We start from the raw sequence: 19,991 nt of genomic DNA, 5'->3' as shown, positions 1-19,991 counted from the left end.
CCTATTATTGCTGTTCTGCTGTTATTCAGAATTAAAAGGATGATTTACGGATCTTATTGTCAGTGTTCAAAGTTTGAAAACAGATAGTTAAGGAAACTTTAGAAAGCAAAAGTCCCCTGCCAAGTTATTATTTTTTACAGAGGAGCAATAGAAAGCATCCTGACTGGAAACATTACAAACTGGCATGTTATTTGATCTATTTTAAAAATGATTATTCTATCTTCATTTATTTTATCCTCCCTTATTGTTTTAAAACACTTTGAATTGCCTCTGTGTTTGAGATGTGCTGTCCAAACAGAGCTGCCATGCCTTGCTTTAATGCAGTGAGTTAATCAAAGGCAGACATTCTCATTTTTGTTAAGAAACAGACTTTTAATTTAACTTAAAGAAAATACCTAAATAACTGCTGCACATCACATCCTACAAGCTAGCATGCTCCCCACTAAAACACCAAAAATAAAACTCATATTAAATAAAGATAAACAAATAGTATGTAGTGTAGTTTATTATCTGTACACAAAATTATAAAAGAGTAAAACAAACTAAATTAGTTCAATGCATTGTCATGAACAGGTTTGTATGATATTGTACAAAAACACAAAAGGACAACAATTGGGGGGGGGCACCTGATAAACTGTTAAAGTCCTTACATTAAACAATAATAAAAGTCACACTTTCTAAAAAGTAAAGAGTTTTGGATACATTTTTACTTCTTCCAACCATATTTTAAATTAAGAGTCAATGTAGATGACATATTGCAATAATAATATCAAAATCTTACAGTGGAATCAAAACTAGCTAGATGTGGTGTCGTTACTTTTGCCAGGTCATCATCAAAGAAGAGAGCAAGTACATTCATAATTTTGTCGTTACCGTTGCGACCACACCGCAGACTCGCTTTTCGTCAAAGAACCGCCCTACTTTGCATCTGATTGGCTAGGACTCGTTTCATTGGTAGGTGGAAGTACAATGATTGGTTAAACCCAGCGCATCAAATACAAATCCCATGTGGACTTTTTAATTATTTTCTTTTTCTAAAATAGTCATACGCTGGAAATCCTGTGTTGGTCAGTCTAAGTAGTTCCAGTATGTGCACCAATATTAACCAGGTCATTTTTGCAGGGCTAATTTGTCTCATTCAGAGACCAGAGACCCAAACGGGGATGTCTGTGTCTGTCAGACTCAGATACTACCATATCAGCAGAGCAGTAACGGAATGCACAGCATACTATATGGCAGGTGTTTTTTTCTTAAAGTATTGGGATTTTATTCTTGTAACATTAGGCTATAACTTTCTTTTTCTCAAAATATTACAATATTATAAGAACAATATTAAAGTGCTTGCAGTTTAGCAATATTCAGATATTTGACAATATGTTTTTATCCCTCTGGATACTCACCACTTGATAAGTATCAGAGAATACCTTTGTGCGTGTCTTTATCCATGATAAATGTGTGTATGTATGTAATCTAATGTATGTCCTATCTGTTTCTCATGTAAACTCGTGACAAATATTTCCCAGCTCAAAAATTGGGACAGCTATTGTCACTTTTGTAATAACATTTTATTTACTCTTGGATTGGATATCAGGACAACATGACCAACATCGCCCTCTAGTGACGAGCAGTCATATTTCGGCAGGCAGTCTGTTTTCAACACAACACCGGCACCAGGTCGGAGTACTTTAAGCCCTGGGGTACAACATCTCTGGGGTCAGTGGTGGAATGTAACTAAGTACATTTACTTAACATCTGTACTTAATTACAAATGTGAAGTACTTGTAGTTTACTTTTTTTTTTTTTTCTTTTCATGCCACTTTCTACGTTGACAAAATCTTTCTAAAAAAAATGTAGTGACATTATGAATTAGATTAGAAATTGGTACAAACAAAACAAATAAAGAGTTTATCAAATTAAATTTTTGTTACATATTAAACTACCCAACAGTTTATACAAGTACAGCTGAAACCATTAGACCATTCATCAATTAGTCCATTTAGTTCCAAGAACACAATGCAGGAGAACATGAGAGTCCACACAGGAGAGAAACCATTTGGTCACAATGTTTGTAGGAGAAGATTTAGCCACAATATGAACAATATGAAGAGACATATGAGACTCATAGATCGACAGACACCATAAGCTGCATAAACCATATGAAGAAATTTAAATGCAAGAGTGTTGCTCATCATTATTAAATAGAATGTTTTTTTAAGTCCGGGCTCTGATTGATAAGAGTTCAAAAACTGGAGTTAAACAAATTGAGATCAAATAAGCGATCTTAAAAAGAGTTTTATTTTTGTTTGTATGGCACGAACAGTGATTGTTCATATTTGAGTTGTATTAAATTATGCAGGTAAAAACGAACTGGTCTTAAAACGCAAATCAGTTTTCTCTTGACAACATTCCATTAACTTGGTTCACTCTACCGTGTGTCTTGATGACGATTAAAGTGGTTATGAACGGACAAATACTTTGCACATCTATAACATGACACAGGTGTGTCGGAGAGGATGATAGATCCAAAGTTGCAAAGAGAAGAGTGATTGGTGCAGACCCAACTCCTACAAAAGATGGCTTACATCAACAGTTAGGTGTCTTATTGGAAACCATATCAGTAGAAGACAGAATCTGTGTTGTCTCTATCCTTTCTATTTACCTACATGTCTTCTTCTGTTTCTCCCCCTTTCTATCTCTCTCTCTCTCTCTCTCTCTCTCTCTCTCTCTCTCTCTCTCTCTCTCTTTCTCTGCCTACATGAAGCTGACTGTGGACATGTTGTCATCATTCATATTGTTGAACTGCTGACATCATTGCTGTCCATTCTGCAACAACACACAGAGGCCAAAAGCTTGTCTATGGCCCCTTTCCTCATGAAAACATACAGAACTAAGTCTGCAAGAGGACTCAACTTAAGAAACACATCACACAGGATGTAGAGGGTCATGTCAAATCTGTGAAGTTCTTTCAGAAGCAGGATGATCATGGGCAGGAACAGCAGCGTGTGAATAAGCAGCACCAGGACCAACATTGCCACAATTCGACGTTTTTCATCAGCTGGAACTGAGATGGAAGCAGACAGGGCTTTAAGGGTCCCAACCAGAAAGAATATGAGCAGTGGGAGGGGATGGAGGAAAAACATGAACAAAGTGATATTCATTATAAAATTTGGAACATGCCAAAAATAAGAAGTAAAGAAAAATAAATGAGTAAAAACCCAGACCAGGACACAGACCACCACAGAGATCTTGATGGTTCGTCTGAAGCGGTACCACAGTGGGCAGGCGATGACCAAATACCTGTAATACAAGATGTAAGACACAGCTTCAGAATGATATAGTAATACAATGGTCAGACACAGAAGTAGATACACACATTCTGGATAGACAGATACCTTTCCAGGGCAATGCACACCATGAAGTAAACACTGGACATCAGACTGGAGTAGTAAATAAGTGTGCCTATGGTATATATATTCTTGTCCTCATGTGGTGCCACACGACCGATCATGCAGCTGAACTGAATGAGTTCGGAAATGAGAAGGTTGATGACGTAGATCGGAGCAACATGATCCTTTCGCACCTGCAGGAAAACATTGGTTAAAGTAAAGAAAGCAGTTGTAAACATGTTCTGAACTCCTCCCAAATATGTCTGCAGGGTCCAATCAGCTTCATGTACATTTTAACTATGCAGTTCATTATTCCTGTAAATGTTTAGGTCATGAAAATATTTCACCCCAGCCCCCTGACATGTGGCCCCCAACTCAGATCAAGATCCTTTACAGACAGACACTTTACACAAATAGATCTCAGTCATAATGTACGTACCAGAGAATAAAGAGCATAGATGGCCACCAGGGTCAAAGGAAGTCCAATACAGATGATTATGCATGTCACCACAAATAGGATAGATTTTATTTTTTCAAAGTCAAAGTTGTTGAAGGTGCTGTTGTAATCATGGCTCATGTCCTGTAAAGTGTTGTTAACGTAGACCTCTCCCATTCTTCAGAGTGAAACCTGTTTAGGAGATCAGGTTATAAAAAGAGACGTGAAACATGTTGTTTAATATCTATCTAACATTGTTCAGTTCACACACATGTAGTATACATATATAGAATACTCACAGATCGAAGCATCTAAAACAAAATGGGTATTGCTTTCAGTATTAAACTTCCTTAATATTTGACTGATTAATCCACTTGATAAACCATCTGCATTATCTTTTGTGTAAATATTAATTTTCTTATTTCACTAAACATCTCTAACTGAATCAGTAAATGACTGTAACCTGTCTTGGGTTACATGACATAACCTCAATCATCGTATTTTCACGACACACAAAACTATTTTACATATCTAAGCTCATTATTGTTATCATTATCATTATTTCCCAAATATCTTTCCGTGAATTAATTATGTTTCAGAACATACATACATACAACATTTGTAAGAAATAGCCTTTGTTAACACGTTATTGATATGGACTACATTTCTGAAATGTTTACACAGTAGTTCTAATTCTTGTTGTTTAATTTCCCATTAATTGTGCATGCTCTATTTCATTTTTCTTCTCTCATTTGTCCTTTAGCTAATTGTACTTGATTTTGCATACTTATATCTTTTTTAGCCAGTTTCTTAAACTACATTTTCTGTCTTTGTTACACAATCACATATCCATAAGTCTTACAATTTAAGGTAAGACAGGGAAACACCCAAATGAAATATAGTTGGTTTAAACACAGTACAGTCCACAGCTGTCTGCTTGTTAAAGGTTACATAATCATTTTCATGACTGTTTACAATGTCTTTACCTTTTTAAACAATCTATGTAATAAAATGTCACCAAATTTACCTTTGACAGCTGAAGTCACTGAATGAGTTCCCTACACCAATGTCTGATGTTTTGTCCTCTGCATCCAAACAGTCTACAATAAATATGGTAAAGTTACATAACATGCAGTAGGTTGACAATAATCCACGCCTCCTCTTCCAAGGAAGAGAGATGAAATGAGTATGAACATGAAGTTGTGCGGGGGGGAGGGGGGAGGGGGGTTGTAATTGATAAAACACCACAAGTAGGCCTAGTAATCAGCACATGCATGTTAAGTCTGTTTAATATGTTGCTGTTTTGATTGTTTTGATGAGCTTATTGAAGGTTTACATATCATCAAACATGTAATGTAAATAATATATTTACATAAAACATGAAAGAGCAATTTAAACAATTTAAAATATAAATGAAGCTAAAATAAAAGATGATATGAGAATAAGACAAATATGAGGTAGTATTAAGTGATAACATGAATAATAAACATGTGACTAAATAGGAATGTGGAATAAAAAGAATCAAAACTGAAATTAAAAAAGAAAAAAATGAAAAAATAAACCAAGAAAATAAAAAAGGAAATGAATATCACCATGTTGTCTTCCATGACTTTTTTTTATAAAAGTAACTGTGTGCACATCCCACCTTCTGGCAGGTGCAGGACAAATGAAAGTACTTGAAACAAAAAGAATGTAATGTCCGCAACACTGCTTTAAACTCCCATATTTAATATAAAATGCAACGTTTCGACCCAACTGGATCTTCTTCAGGCAAATGGTGAACACATATGAAGGGATATATGTAGGGCTCACATTCAGCTAATACACCATCTGGCTTCAATTAGTCTGATTAGGTGTGAGCGGCCCAAAAAAGCCCCACCCATGACATTTTCATAAACTGTTTCACCATATACATCTCAAAAGAGGGGGGGGGGGCTCAGAGGTGTATAGTCCAGGTGCCAGAAAGTAAAAATCCTGCCATGTTTTTGGATCTGCCTCTACATCTAGAACAGGTGTTTTCACTAACGAGCTCATCTACCTGGTAGAGGAGCTGGTTTAGTGATGGTTGGGACAGCTGCTGGACAGGATTTCTACTTTCTGGCACCTGGACTATACACCTCTGAGGGGGCTTTTTTAAAATACAATATATCCAAAGAGACACATGATGTTACCATGCACAAAACTGGAGAAAAAGGGAAAAGGGGAAAAGAGAAAAGAGAAAAGAGAAAAGAGAAAAGAGAAAAGAGAAAGAAATAAACATTCAAGAGGAAAACAATTCCATATAAAGTTACCACAAACAGTTGAGAAATGAATGAACATTACCCCACATATTCATAAAATCTGCTGCATTAGTACTTACGCAAACAGACAATATCATCCAATATTTTATATAAGAAACAAACAATATCTAACAACATTTTTTATAAAAATGGTTTTATATCAAATTCTTCATTAAGGCCATGAGGAGACATTGTGTTTAGATAATGAATCCAAAAGGTTTCCTGTTGGAGGAGCCTTTTATCCTGGTCTCCCCCTCTAGGAGGTTTGTTGACTCGCTCCACCCCTATATATCTAAGGGCGCTGACATTATACCCTGCCTGTTTAAAATGAGCCGCTACAGGGCTGCGCTCATCCCCTGTTCTAATGGTGCTTCTGTGTTCACTGATTCTGGTCCGTATCGCTCTCATAGTTTTACCCACATAAGCTAAACCACATGGGCAGCTAATTAGATAAATAACATGTGTGGTGCTACATGTAATTGCACCGCGAATAGATGTTAATTTGCCAGTGTGTGGATGATTAAAGCTTTTACATTTGTGCGTATACGAACACTGGGCGCAACTACCACATTTATAGTTACCATCAGGCATGCTAAGAAAGGAAGTTGTGGGTTGCGGACATATGTCATTTTTAACTAAGCGATCTCTTAAATTAGGAGCACGCCTTAAAGATAAGCTTAGGTTTTTCTGGAAAAACTTTCATTAAACTAGGGTCCGAATCAATAATGTGCCAATGTTTATAGACAGATTTTCTGAATTCTATCACCAGTGGGGAATATTTAACACAGCATAAAGGGGACTTATTTAGATCCTTAGGGCTCTTTTTTGGTCGAAGACACTCCTCTTGTGTTGTCTGATCAAATCGTTTTTTTGCCGAATCAACCCAGTCTTGTTTATAGCCTCTATTGAGGAATCTTTTTGTCAAGTCTACAGCCTGTGTTGAATAAGATGTATTGTCGCTGCATATTCTGCGCACACAATGAAACTGACTGATCGGAAGACTTTTGACCAAAGGTCTGGGATGAAAACTATCCCCATGTAATATAGTGTTGCGATCAGTGGGCTTACGAAACAAATCAGTTTTTATTGTTGTACCCTCTTTGTATACCTGAATATCCAGGAAACTGATGCAGTGTTTATCATATTCCAAAGTAAATTTCAGATGTTCATTACAAGCATTAAGATACTCATAGAAGCCCATTAATTCATCTACTGTGCAGTCAATTATCAGAAATATATCATCAATAAACCGCTTGTAGAATAAGATCTTTGAGTAAAATGGATTACTCTGATGCAACACAAATTGATTTTCAAAGAGACCCATATATAAGCAGGCATAATTAGGAGCCATCTTACTTCCCATGGCAGTGCCTTTTTTTTTGTATATAGAAGTCATCTTGAAAACGAAAAAAGTTATTAGTCAGAACTATATTAGCCAAGTCTAATATGCAGTCAATACTGGGTTTTGGCTCAGCCTGATTTAAAGAAAGAAAATACTGGACTGCTTCCAGAACACCATCATGTGGAATATTTGTGTACAAACTCTGAACATCAAAAGTAGCCAACAGCAAGTTGTCAGAGGTAACATCAAAGGTTTTCAGTGAATTGATAAAATCAATAGAGTCACGTATAAAAGAGGGAAGGGTGACCACTTCTGATTTAATGAAGTAGTCAACATAAGCAGATATATTTTCTGTTAGGCTACCAACCCCACTAACAATATGTCTTCCTTTCAGAGGGATATCTAAACCTTTGTGTATTTTAGAAAGTGTGTAGATAACAGGGATCACTGGATGTTCAACCTTAAGAAACTCAAAGCCATTTTTGTCAAACTCTCCATTATTGAAGTGATGTTCTAGTTGGGAATGTACCTGAATCTTCAACCTATTGGTAGGATCAGAGGCTAATTTCTCATAGAATGTTAAATCACTTAGTTGTCTTTTGATTTCATTTTCATAATCCAAAACATTTTGCAAGACAACAGCACCCCACTTATCAGCAGGCCTAACCACAATCCTGTTATCCTTACTCAAATCCATTACAGCTTATCTTTCCTCAGACAAATTATTATACACTTTATATTCTTTCTTCTTTTTTAATAGACCTTTTACATCATTCTCAACTAAACGGCAATACGTGTCAAGAGAAGCATTGCGGTACTTTGGATGTGTTCACCGTTTGCCTGAAGAAGACCCAGTTGGGTCGAAACGTTGCACTTTATATTAAATATGGGAGTTTAAAGCAGTGTTGCGGACATTACATTCTTTTTGTCTTCCATGACTTCCCACTAAGTCTGCTCTCTTCCAGGACCCTGTCTTTAAGATAGCGTTCAGCAACGTGTACCAGAATGTGTGCATGTACCAGGACTTGTACTACAAGACCTTTAAGCTCCCTGACTGTTCTCCCGGCGTGGACCCGACCGTCACCTACCCCGTGGCTTTGAGCTGCCACTGCGGCCGCTGTGCTATGGCCACGTCTGACTGCACCTTTGGGAGCCTGCAGCCCAACTTCTGCATTCATGACATACCGTTCTACTACTAGTCTCGAGAAATAAAGCACATTAAAACACACTCTAGGAACTGTGTGAACGTTTGGCATCAAGTGCTGTAAATAAAGCTTTTGCCTTTTACCAGAGTAAGGAATTATATTTCTATGTGCAAAAAACAATAACCACATTGGACACTTGTTGTTGTGCAATGTGGGTACTTTGGTCATTAACCAGAAGTTTCCTGCCTGTTTCAATTAAGAACGTAGCGTCACTCTCACAAGTGTTACATTACACCAGACATGTAAGATCTGAGTCAGCTTTGAACACATGATTTGTATGTTTTTGGGAAACAGTGGTGTGCATGATTAACTTTGTTATTGGGATTTTAAAAGAGGTGAATTGACAGAGGTTTTCTGTGATAAACTGTGTAATTGTAGTTAATGCACAGTTATATTTAAGATATGTGTTTTTGTCTATTACAATAAACCTAAATTAAATCTATATATATTTCACATTATTTCAACAGCATTTCAATGATGCAGTTCTGCTTTAATTATCCAGTGTTTGTCTACAAAGGCTGCACCTGCTGGAAACAAGCAGTAGTAGAATGGGTATGCCTAATACAACTGTATCAAAAAAGTGGGGGGCAAAACAGCTGAAGAACATAAAGCAATAACATAACATCAAACCAAACATTTTTATGTAGCTCTTAAAAATTAAAAAGATCAGACCATAAGTTTCAAGTTGATTTCATTTATATAGCACTTTTCTGGTGCTTAAAGTGCTTCAAAAAGACAAAAACATATGTATATAATACAAGCATGAAACACAAATCTTCCTGGCCTTGTGACCATTAACAGACTTCTTGACTCTGTCACAAACTGACTCAGGGAACCATAGACTTGCTTTTTGGCGAAGAACTGCCCTACTTTGCATCTGATTGGCTAGAACTTGTGTCATTGGTAGGTGGAGGTACAATGATTGGTTAAACCCAGCGCATCAAATACAAATCCCATGTGGTGCTTAAAGTGCTTCAAAAAGACAAAAACATATGTATACAATACAAACATAAAACACCAATCTTCTGGCTCATCTGGTTCAGTGAATGTGATAAACAGTGATCCACTCCAGATATGTCAGACACTGTTAAAAAAACAGGAATTTTACTAGCAGGCACCCAGATAAGCCCTCACTCTATTTTACTTTGATTTTTCTTGAGAACTCTGTCGACACATGCCCAGAGTTCTCAAGAAAACGGATCTTATTGTTAGTGTTCAAAGTTTGGAAAAAGATAGTTAAGGAAACTTTAGAAAGCAAAAGTCCCCTGCCAAGTTATTATTTTTTACAGAGGAGCAATAGAAAGCATCCTGACTGGAAACATTACCATCTGGCATGTTATTTGATCTATTTTAAAAATGATTATTCTATCTTAGTTTATTTTATCCTCCCTTATTGTTTTAAAACACTTTGAATTGCCTCTGTGTTTGAGATGTGCTGTCCAAACAGAGCTGCCATGCCTTGCTTTAATGCAGTGAGTTAATCAAAGGCAGACATTCTCATTTTTGTTAAAAAACAGACTTTTAATTCAAGAAAATACCTAAATAACTGCTGCACATCACATCCTACAAGCTAGCATGCCCCCCACTAAAACACCAAAAATAAAACTCATATTAAATAAAGATAAACAAATAGTATGTAGTTTATTATCTGTACACAAAATTATAAAAGAGTAAAACATACTAAATAAGTTCAATGCATTGTCATGAACAGGTTTGTATGATATTGTACAAAAACACAAAAGCACAACAATTGGGGCACCTGATAAACTGTTAAAGTCCTTACATTACACAATAATAAAAGTCACACTTTCTAAAAAGTAAAGAGTTTTGGATACATTCTTACTTCTTCCAACCATATTTTAAATTAAGTGTCAATGTAGATGACATATTGCAATAATAATATCAAAATCTTACAGTGGAATCAAAACTAGCTAGATGTGGTGTCGTCACTTTTGCCAGGTCATCATCAAAGAAGAGAGCAAGTACATTCATAATTTTGTCGTTACCGTTGCGACCACACCGCAGACTCGCTTTTCGTCAAAGAACCGCCCTACTTTGCATCTGATTGGCTAGGACTCGTTTCATTGGTAGGTGGAAGTACAATGATTGGTTAAACCCAGCGCATCAAATACAAATCCCATGTGGACTTTTTTATTATTTTCTTTTTCTAAAATAGTCATACGCTGGAAATCCTGTGTTGGTCAGTCTAAGTAGTTCCAGTATGTGCACCAATATTAACCAGGTCATTTTTGCAGGGCTTCAGCCCAGGATGTTTTTATTGTAGCCTTGAATGTCATTAGCCTAGTTGTTGTAGGCAACACAAAGTTTAAGTTCCCGTGTTCCCGTGACGTTAACAGTCTCTATGGTTCAGGCTCAAACACACAGAGCTCTGGAGCAGATCTGTGCGTCTCTTTGTGTCTGCTCTGTAAAAATAAAGAGGAGCAGCCCGGCTGGTCAGTAGCAGCTTCAGTTAATTTGTCTCATTCAGAGACCAGAGACCCAAACGGGGATGTCTGTGTCTGTCAGACTCAGATACTACCATATCAGCAGAGCAGTAACGGAATCCACAGCATACTATATGGCAGGTGTTTTTTTCTTAAAGTATTGGGATTTTATTCTTGTAACATTAGGCTATAACTTTCTTTTTCTCAAAATATTACAATATTATAAGAACAATATTAAAGTGCTTGCAGTTTAGCAATATTCAGATATTTGACAATATGTTTTTATCCCTCTGGATACTCACCACTTGATAAGTATCGGAGAATACCTTTGTGCGTGTCTTTATCCATGATAAATGTGTGTATGTATGTAATCTAATGTATGTCCTATCTGTTTCTCATGTAAACTTGTGACAAATATTTCCCCGCTCAAAAATGGGATAGCTATTGTCACTTTTTTAATAACATTTTATTTACTCTTGGATTGGATATCAGGACAACATGATTTAGGCACAAGAACACTCATATATGGACAGACACCATACGCTGCATAAACCATATGAAGTGTGTTGCTCATCATTATTAAATAGAAAAAATATAAATTTTAAGTCTGGGCACTGATTGATAAGGAGGTCATAAATGGAGTTAAACAAATTGAGATCAAATAAGTGATCTTGAAACAGTGATTGTTCATATTTGAGTTGTATTAAATTATGCAGGTAAACACCAACTGGTCTTAAAACACAAATCAGTTTTCTCTTGACAAAATTCCATTAACTTGGTTCACTCTACCGTGTGTCTTGATGACGATTAAAGTTGTTATGAACGGCAAAATACTTTTCACATCTATAACATGACACAGTGTGTCGGAGAGGATGATAGATCCAAAGTTGCAAAGAGAAGAGTGATTGGTGCAGACCCAACTCCTACAAATGATGGCTTACATCAACAGTTAGGTGTCTTATTGGAAACCATATCAGTAGAAGATAGAATCTGTGTTGTCTCTATCCTTTCTATTTACCTACATGTCTTCTTCTGTTTCTCCCCTCTCTCTCTCTCTCTCTCTCTCTTTCTCTGCCTACATGAAGCTGACTGTGGACATGTTGTCATCATTCATACTGTTGAACTGCTGACATCATTGCTGTCCATTCTGCAACAACACACAGAGGTCAAAAGCTTGTCTATGGCCCCTTTCCTCATGAAAACATACAGAACTAAGTCTGCAAGAGGAATCAACATAAGAAACACACGAAACAGGATGTCGTATCTGTCAGGTTTTTTCAGAAACATGATGTACAAGGGCAGGAACAGCAGCGTGTTTGACGTTTTTTCGTCAGCTGGAACTGAGATGGAAGCAGACAGGGCTTTAAGGGTCCCAACCAGAAAGAATATGAGCAGTAGAAGGGGAAGGAGAAAAAGATGGCTAAGATGATTACTTTAATTTCTGAATCATACAAAAATACAAAATTGAAGCCATTGACAAGAGAAATGATCCAGATCAGGACACACACCACCACGGAGATCTTGATGGATCGTCTGAAGCGGTACCACAGTGGGCAGGCGATGACCAAATACCTGTAATACAAGATGTAAGACACAGCAGCAGCAGCAGAATTGAATGAGGTCAGAAATGAGAAGGTTGATGACGTAGATCGGAGCAACACAATCCTTTCGCACCTGCAGGAAAACGTTGGTTAAAGTAAAGAAAGCAGTTGTAAACATGTTTTGAATATCTTCCAAATATATCTGCAAGGTCCAATCGGCTTTATTTACATTTTAAAGCATAACTCTCGCCAAAATGCATCCTAGGTTTTTTTTGTGAATGTACGTGAGTCAAACTTTAGTTTAAAAGCATATTTAGGACCGAATCACCACTTTTATGATTCACCGTATTCTCGTTTTTGAGAATACAGAGCCTCATATGGAGTCTGTTCATTCACATTCGGATATCGACTCGTTTTGACTGCCGAGGTGGTAGTGGCCGGAAACAACAACAGCTGCGGTGAGTTGCTCAAAACCTTTTTTAGTAAATCTGTGTACACAAAGAAGGTTGTCAATGCTTTCGTTAAAGGTGCAATATGTAATATTGTGTGTAATACTGGCGGTTAAAATAGTTACTGCAGTACAAATTCAAAATACTGGAGAGTCTTTTCCCCCGCCCCCTCCTGCCCAGACTCGAAGTTCACGGAGGTTGCCAGGCTGAGACCGCAGCATTCACAACAATGTTGCTAGATGCTTTTCTCACATAGCCAGACATTACTTCACAGCACAGCAGAGTAGCTAACGTTAGATGCTAGTCTCACATAGCCAGACATTACTCCACAGCACAGCGTAGCTAACGTTAGATTCTGGCTATATTGACAGTCATAAAAGCCCGTGCTCATTCGGGGCTCTGTAACCAACTGACAGACACACTTTTTCGGTTTAAAATTACAGTATGAACCGCTAAAAACACAACAACTTCACCGTCCTCTCCACACGCCAGTCATGCACACTTCCTCGGCTTAGAATTACAATACGAAACGCTAAATATACCACTACCTTGCCGACGGAACACACTTCATTGGCTAAGAATTACGGCAACAATCGCTAAACACACTGCAAACTCACAGTCCTCTCTTTCCGATTTACAGCCCCCCTCTCGTGGTTTAAAATAACTCACCGTTGTCGGCTCCAGCCGCTGAAGAGGCTACATGCTGTAAACAGCCGTGGGCTTGCCTGGTCCCCCGGTAACGTTAGCAGTAAGCAGGGTTAGCAAGGCAGCGTTAGCCAGGACCAGTCGGGATCACTTTACTGTCTCAATTGTTTTTGCAAGTAACCAACTCTAGTACTCTAGCTATATAATTCAATGTGAGTACACAAATGTTGAAATGACAAAAAATGCCCCTAGTAGCTGTGATAAATTAGCCTGAAGCTAATGCTTACCGGTTCAGGAGGAAATAAGCCAATTCTGCGTCCTTTTGGGCTCTAAGCTGTCTCCATCTTTCAAATACATCTCCAATATTTACCAGGGGGTTGTTACGTCTCTGGTCACGCAACTGTTAGAAAAATGCTGTTTTCTTTTTTTTAGGTCGGGTAGAATCTATCTCTGTTGATCCTGTTCGTTTGTTTGCTGCTTTCATGGCTGTACTACCGTTACAGCTGTAGCGTGCTGGGTTTACGTTTTTACAGGTATATCTGGCAACCCGGCCTGCCTGTCAAACTGGGCCGTTGATAACAACACACAGATCAAAACATAAACATAAATTCCGTCACGGAATGTAAATTTCAAAAAGAAAAAATACTGACATTAGCATTGTTGTCAGAAAAGATAGTATTTCAGTTTAACATGTTTCCTTAATATCTGATGAGGCATTGGTGTCATTTTTGGATTTTTTAACAGAACAAATATTACATATTGGACCTTTAAGGTGTAGAGCCCCTGGTGATACTTGAAGCAAAGTCTCATGTTGTGTCGAGCCTTCTTAGTGTTTCCAAAATAGCTTTTTTGAGACTAGCATGAGAGTGCCCCTAGCACTCCCATTCAAAAGGCCATTTGACCCAAAAACGAGAATACGGTAAATCTTAAAAGTGGCGATTCGGTCCTAAAAGTTTTGCTCACGTACATTCACAAAAATACCCAAGGATGCATTTTGGCGAGAGTTATGCTTTAACTATGCAGTTCATTATTACTGTAAATGTATAGGTTATTAAAATACTTCACCCCAGCCCCCTGACATGTGGCCCCAAACTCAGATCAAGATCCTTTACAGACAGAGACTTTACACAAATAGATCTCAGTCATAATGTACGTACCAGAGAATAAAGAGCATAGATGGCCACGAGGGTCAAAGGAAGTCCAATACAGATGATTATGCATGTCACCACATTTATGATCAATACAAAGTCAAAGCTTTTGGAGGTGCTGTTGTAATCATGGCTCATGTCCTGTGATGTGTCGTTAACGTAATCATAGTATGATGTGTCGTTAATGTAGACATCTCCCATTCTTCAGAGTGAAACCTGTTTAGGAGATCAGGTTATAAAAAGAGACGTGAAACCTGTTGTTTAATATCTACCTAACATTGTTCAGTTCACAAAAATGCAGTATACATATATAGAATACTCAAAAATCAAATCATTTTAAACTAAATGCGTATTGCTTTCAGTATTAAAATTCCTTAATATTTGTTACCCTATCTGTTTATGATATTTAATCAAATACTACAGTTTCAGATAGCTCAAGTTCTGGTGATGAATAGAAATATTTAACGTGCTGATGTGAGTTCATTACTGCAGCCACAGAACTTCGTCCATGTTTCAGTAATTTAATATAATGATTAGTGTTAATGTCCATTTGTTTAGGACATTTAGCCTGTCTTCTGTGCTGATGCCCCACTACTTGTTGAATGCCCCTCTGCCCTCTGGTTTTGGATGAGACTGATTCATCCACCTGATAAACCATCTGCATTATCTTTTGTGTAAAGACTGAATCAGTAAATGACTAACCTGTCTTGGGTTACATAACATAACCTCAATCATCGTATTTTCACGACACAAAAAACTATTTTGCATATCTAAGCTCATTATTATTATCATTATTTCCCAAATATCTTTCCGTGAATTAATGATGTTTCAGAACATACATACATTTGTAAGAAATAGCCTTTGTTTGTACATTTTTGGTATATGGACTACATTTCTGAAATGTCTACACAGTAGTTCTACCTCTTGTTTAATTTCCCATTAATTGTGCATGTTCTATCCCATTTTTCTTCTAATATTTCCATTTTTCCAAATGAGGTCCTACGGCCTGTCAAATCTGACTCCTATTTATTAATTTCCACGCCTTCTTTCATGAATGAATGAACGAATGGGCCTTTATTGCCCCGAGGGGAATTCGCTCTGCACTCAAGGGAGCCCCATTAAACATTAAGCACATACAACAGTAAATAACAATAAAAACCATAACAACCACACTAAACATCCAACAAGAATGAAGGCGTAGAGGATACAGAAACCAGAACATAAACAACACAACAACAACGCAACAGCCTTCTTTCTTCGGACTTAAGTTTACCAGAACACATGGATCAATTTGAGATGAAGAGTTCAGTTAAGCCTGGACCTGGTCCAACTTCCTTGTCTGTTCTGTAACTTGAATTACCTTTGCAGTGTTTCTGATCATCTGTATACTACACCATGCACTCTTATGCCATAAAGGCTTAAACTATTGTTAAAGTCTCAAGCTTAACCAGTGCTTGAAGTGGGCCGGTACTCACCGGTACACAGTACCGGCACCTCTACATTTGACTCTTAAGCGTACCTGCACTTTTTCTTGCACACCGCTACTTCTGCATGGTACTTTACCACTGACAGAGAAAGCGTCAGTGTCAGAGAGATTGGTAATGACGCTAACGTTACATAAACTACACTACCCAGAGGGCACTACGTGAATTACCTCAGATCTTGACAAATCAGGTAAAGGCAAGCAGTCGGCCCACCCTATCAGAAATTCGCTTCTCCACCGGCGCTAGTTCGAAAAAGCTGTCTGATGCCTGGGTGGTGATGGCGCAGTGGATATGACACATGCCTTTGGTGTTGGAGATCTGGGTTCAATTCCCACTGCGATACATCAACCAATGTGTCCCTGAGCAAGACACTTAACCCCTAGTTGCTCCAGAGGTGTGCGGCCTCTGATATATGTAGCAATTGTAAGTCGCTTTGGATAAAATTGTCAGCTAAATGACATGTAATGCCTGTGGCAGGACCGTAACCGTTTTCACTGCTGAAAACCTAGAAACTAAAAAGAAGTGTGTCGAGTTTGTAAGTCGTTATGTTAGCCTGGCTTCAGGAAGGTACTAAAAGAACGCATGTGCCAGGGGTTAACAGAGGTCCAAGTCCAACCAGAAACATCAGGTAGCTACAATTCATGACCTTCAAACTTGCTAACGTTGAGGTGAGCAGAACCGCTAGCGTTAATGAGGAGTCTGCAGCTACCAACCTTAACGTTACCGGACACCGACGTCAACAATAACGCAAGTAATGAAACACATGGATGTCTGTGTGTCCCTAGAGATTGTACAGTTCCAATCTCATCACCGTTGCACACACGCGTTTGTTTCACTATCCTTGTGGGGACCGTCGTTGACATAATGTATTCCCTAGCCCCTTACCCTAACCTTAACCATCACAAATAAATGCCTAACGTTAACCCTTACCCTTACCCTCACCCTAACCATAACCTAATTCTATCCCTAATCCTAAAACCAAGTCTTAACCCTCAAACAGCCCTTTAACCTTGTGGGGTCCAGCATTTTGGGCCCCATGGATAAGGCTGTCCCAACAAAAGTATACTGTATTCCCCAGTTTTTAGACCCCACGAATATAGTAAAACAAGCCCACAACACACACACACACACACACACACACACACACACACACACACACACACACACACACACACACACACACACACACACACACACACACACACACACACACACACACACACACACACAACTTCTTTAAATAAATGCATACATTTATGTTGGTAATAACTGTTGTACCAGCAATATCTCCAAGTTTTGTTTTTCAGTGACGAAATCTCAACTGTCATAATGATTTGCCAATGCAAGAGAGTACCGGCACCTTTTATTTTCCATTTCAAGCACGGAGCTAAACCTTCTATGGTCTTGAACCACTTCCTCAATGATGGACACAGCTCTTTTGCAACTAGCACTTACACACATTTTCTTAATAAAATATTTCCACAACAGCTGCAAGACACGGAATGAGTTCCCTAAATCAATCAGTCTGATGCTTTGTCCTCTGCATGCAAACAGTCTACAATAAATATGGTAAGGTTACATAACATGCAGTAGCTTGAAAATGATCGGCATCTCCTCTTAAAAGAAAGAAAGATGAAATGAGTATGAACATAAAAGTAACATATAAAGTAGTGCGGGGAGGGGGGGGGGGTGTAGTTGAAAACACCACAAGTAGTAATCAGCACATGCATGTTAAAGCTACTTTGTGTAAGAATTTTCCCCCATCTAGCGGTGAAATTGTATTTGACAACCAACTGAATTACTTTCTAGCCCTTCCCATTCCGAAAGTGCGTTCTAACTCCTACGGTGACCGTATTATTCCAAGAAGTACGACTTCGTCCATGAGTGTTCCTTCCAGTGTAATAATAGTTTGACGTTATTTTGGTACCATTTCATTGCTAACATCCAACCCAGTCTCACGGCAGTGTGTGATGCGCGTACGTTTAATCTATTGATTCGTGTACACGGACACGTTATCTCATTTTTTCGTGTGTCTCAGCACGAATTTTAAACTAATGTATTTCAATGGTGTTACGCCCCAGTCTAGGGGTGCCTAGGACACGACATGAAAAGGTCCCATTGTCCCCATCTCCCAAGTAGCCACCAACAATTATTTGTTTGAATATCACAAAACTTATTTATTTTACATTAAATAGAAAATATAGATAACATATAGATATAGGTCAATTATACAAGGCTTCAGGGTGGCCTGCCACCAAAATAACCAACCAACAAACGATTCTGTCTAGGAGATAAGAAATTAATCTAACAGACAAATTGGCAAAAAGAATGACAAAAGACTTACCTCCCTAACTAATTAAACAGGAGAAAACAGGATTAACACACCTGGCAGTCCACCCTTACTACTCAAAAGAAACGATATCTAATCTAAAACAAGGTTGAACAAAGCAAAAGTGTGGCCGGTTAGGAAATGAGGAGAATGAAAAATTCCTGCTGCCAGCAGACGGACGCCATCTTGGCTCCTTATATATCAGGTGGTTTTCCCAGCTGCAGCCAATTACGGGTTCGAAAGCTTTCCACCAATTATCTTCCTGGCTATGGCACGCACCTATTTACATGTGAAATTGGAAACAAGAGAAAAAACACAGAGCACACACGCAAAAATATGACCGCAGTCATAACAAATGGGAAGCATCTTTTCGAGAACACAGCACGATTCTTTCTGCCAGTCAGGCTGCAGCAGAGAAGCTGTATACAGCTTTGCTATTATTGGTATATTTAAATCAGCGAAATATTCCGGAAGTGACGTAGGAATTACCGCTCGGGGTCTGTGAAAGATACAAATACATAATATTCATAATATTGATGTTTTTGTCTAACGTTGTATTAAGTTTGCTCTCTTCCAGGACCCTGTCTTTAAGATAGCGTTCAGCAACGTGTACCAGAATGTGTGCATGTACCAGGACTTCTACTACAAGACCTTTTAAGCTCCCTGACTGTTCCCCCGGCGTGGACCCGACCGTCACCTACCCCGTGGCTTTGAGCTGCCACTGCGGCCGCTGTGCTATGGCCACTGTAATGGGAAAAATTACATTTAAGCATAATTCCTTATATTTTTATGTTTTATTTCTACTTTAATTCTCTCACATTATTGAAAGACCGTTTATCTCAGTTTCTGCTTAACTGCTGAGACGTCCAGTCTGGAACATAATGTGAGCACTGTTTGTCTGAACAGATAGGGGCTACAAGGTCACCCTAAAATCTCTAGTTTTCCCATGCCATTTAAGATGTAACTGGGGGGCTGAAAGTCGTACAGGGAGGAGGAGGCGAAATGGCCCCGAGATGTCTACATGTGTATCAGATTGTCTGTAAGAATTGTAGCGTCATAATAAGCCAAGTGCGTGTGTGCTGTCACTCTGAAAATGCATATAAGCCTGGTGTTCTTGTTCACTCATTTGAGAAACTGACTCCACACTGGGCTGCGGCCTTTTGTGAAATCATGTTGCTCCTATTTGCCAATATATCTTTAATAAAATACAAAAACCCGACTTGGTCTTATTTGTTTCATTTTACCATACCTTTCTACTACTAGTCTCGAGAAATAAAGCACATTAAAACACACTCTAGGAACC

General features: G+C 38.3%; 2 pseudogenes; both read right to left on the bottom strand.

Moving 5' to 3' along the window:
- Positions 1 to 1,586: 1,586 nt before the first annotated feature.
- On the bottom strand, positions 1,587 to 4,970 carry LOC120547937 (annotated as a pseudogene).
- A 7,172-nt stretch (positions 4,971 to 12,142) lies between these two features.
- On the bottom strand, positions 12,143 to 18,841 carry LOC120547939 (annotated as a pseudogene).
- Positions 18,842 to 19,991: the final 1,150 nt, after the last annotated feature.

Source organism: Perca fluviatilis, chromosome 19 (assembly GCF_010015445.1).
Source record: "Perca fluviatilis chromosome 19, GENO_Pfluv_1.0, whole genome shotgun sequence".
In the NCBI taxonomy this organism is placed as follows: Eukaryota; Metazoa; Chordata; class Actinopteri; order Perciformes; family Percidae; genus Perca; species Perca fluviatilis.
The sequence above is the reverse complement of the archived record's forward strand: the minus strand, read 5'-3'. Positions and strand labels throughout refer to the sequence as shown.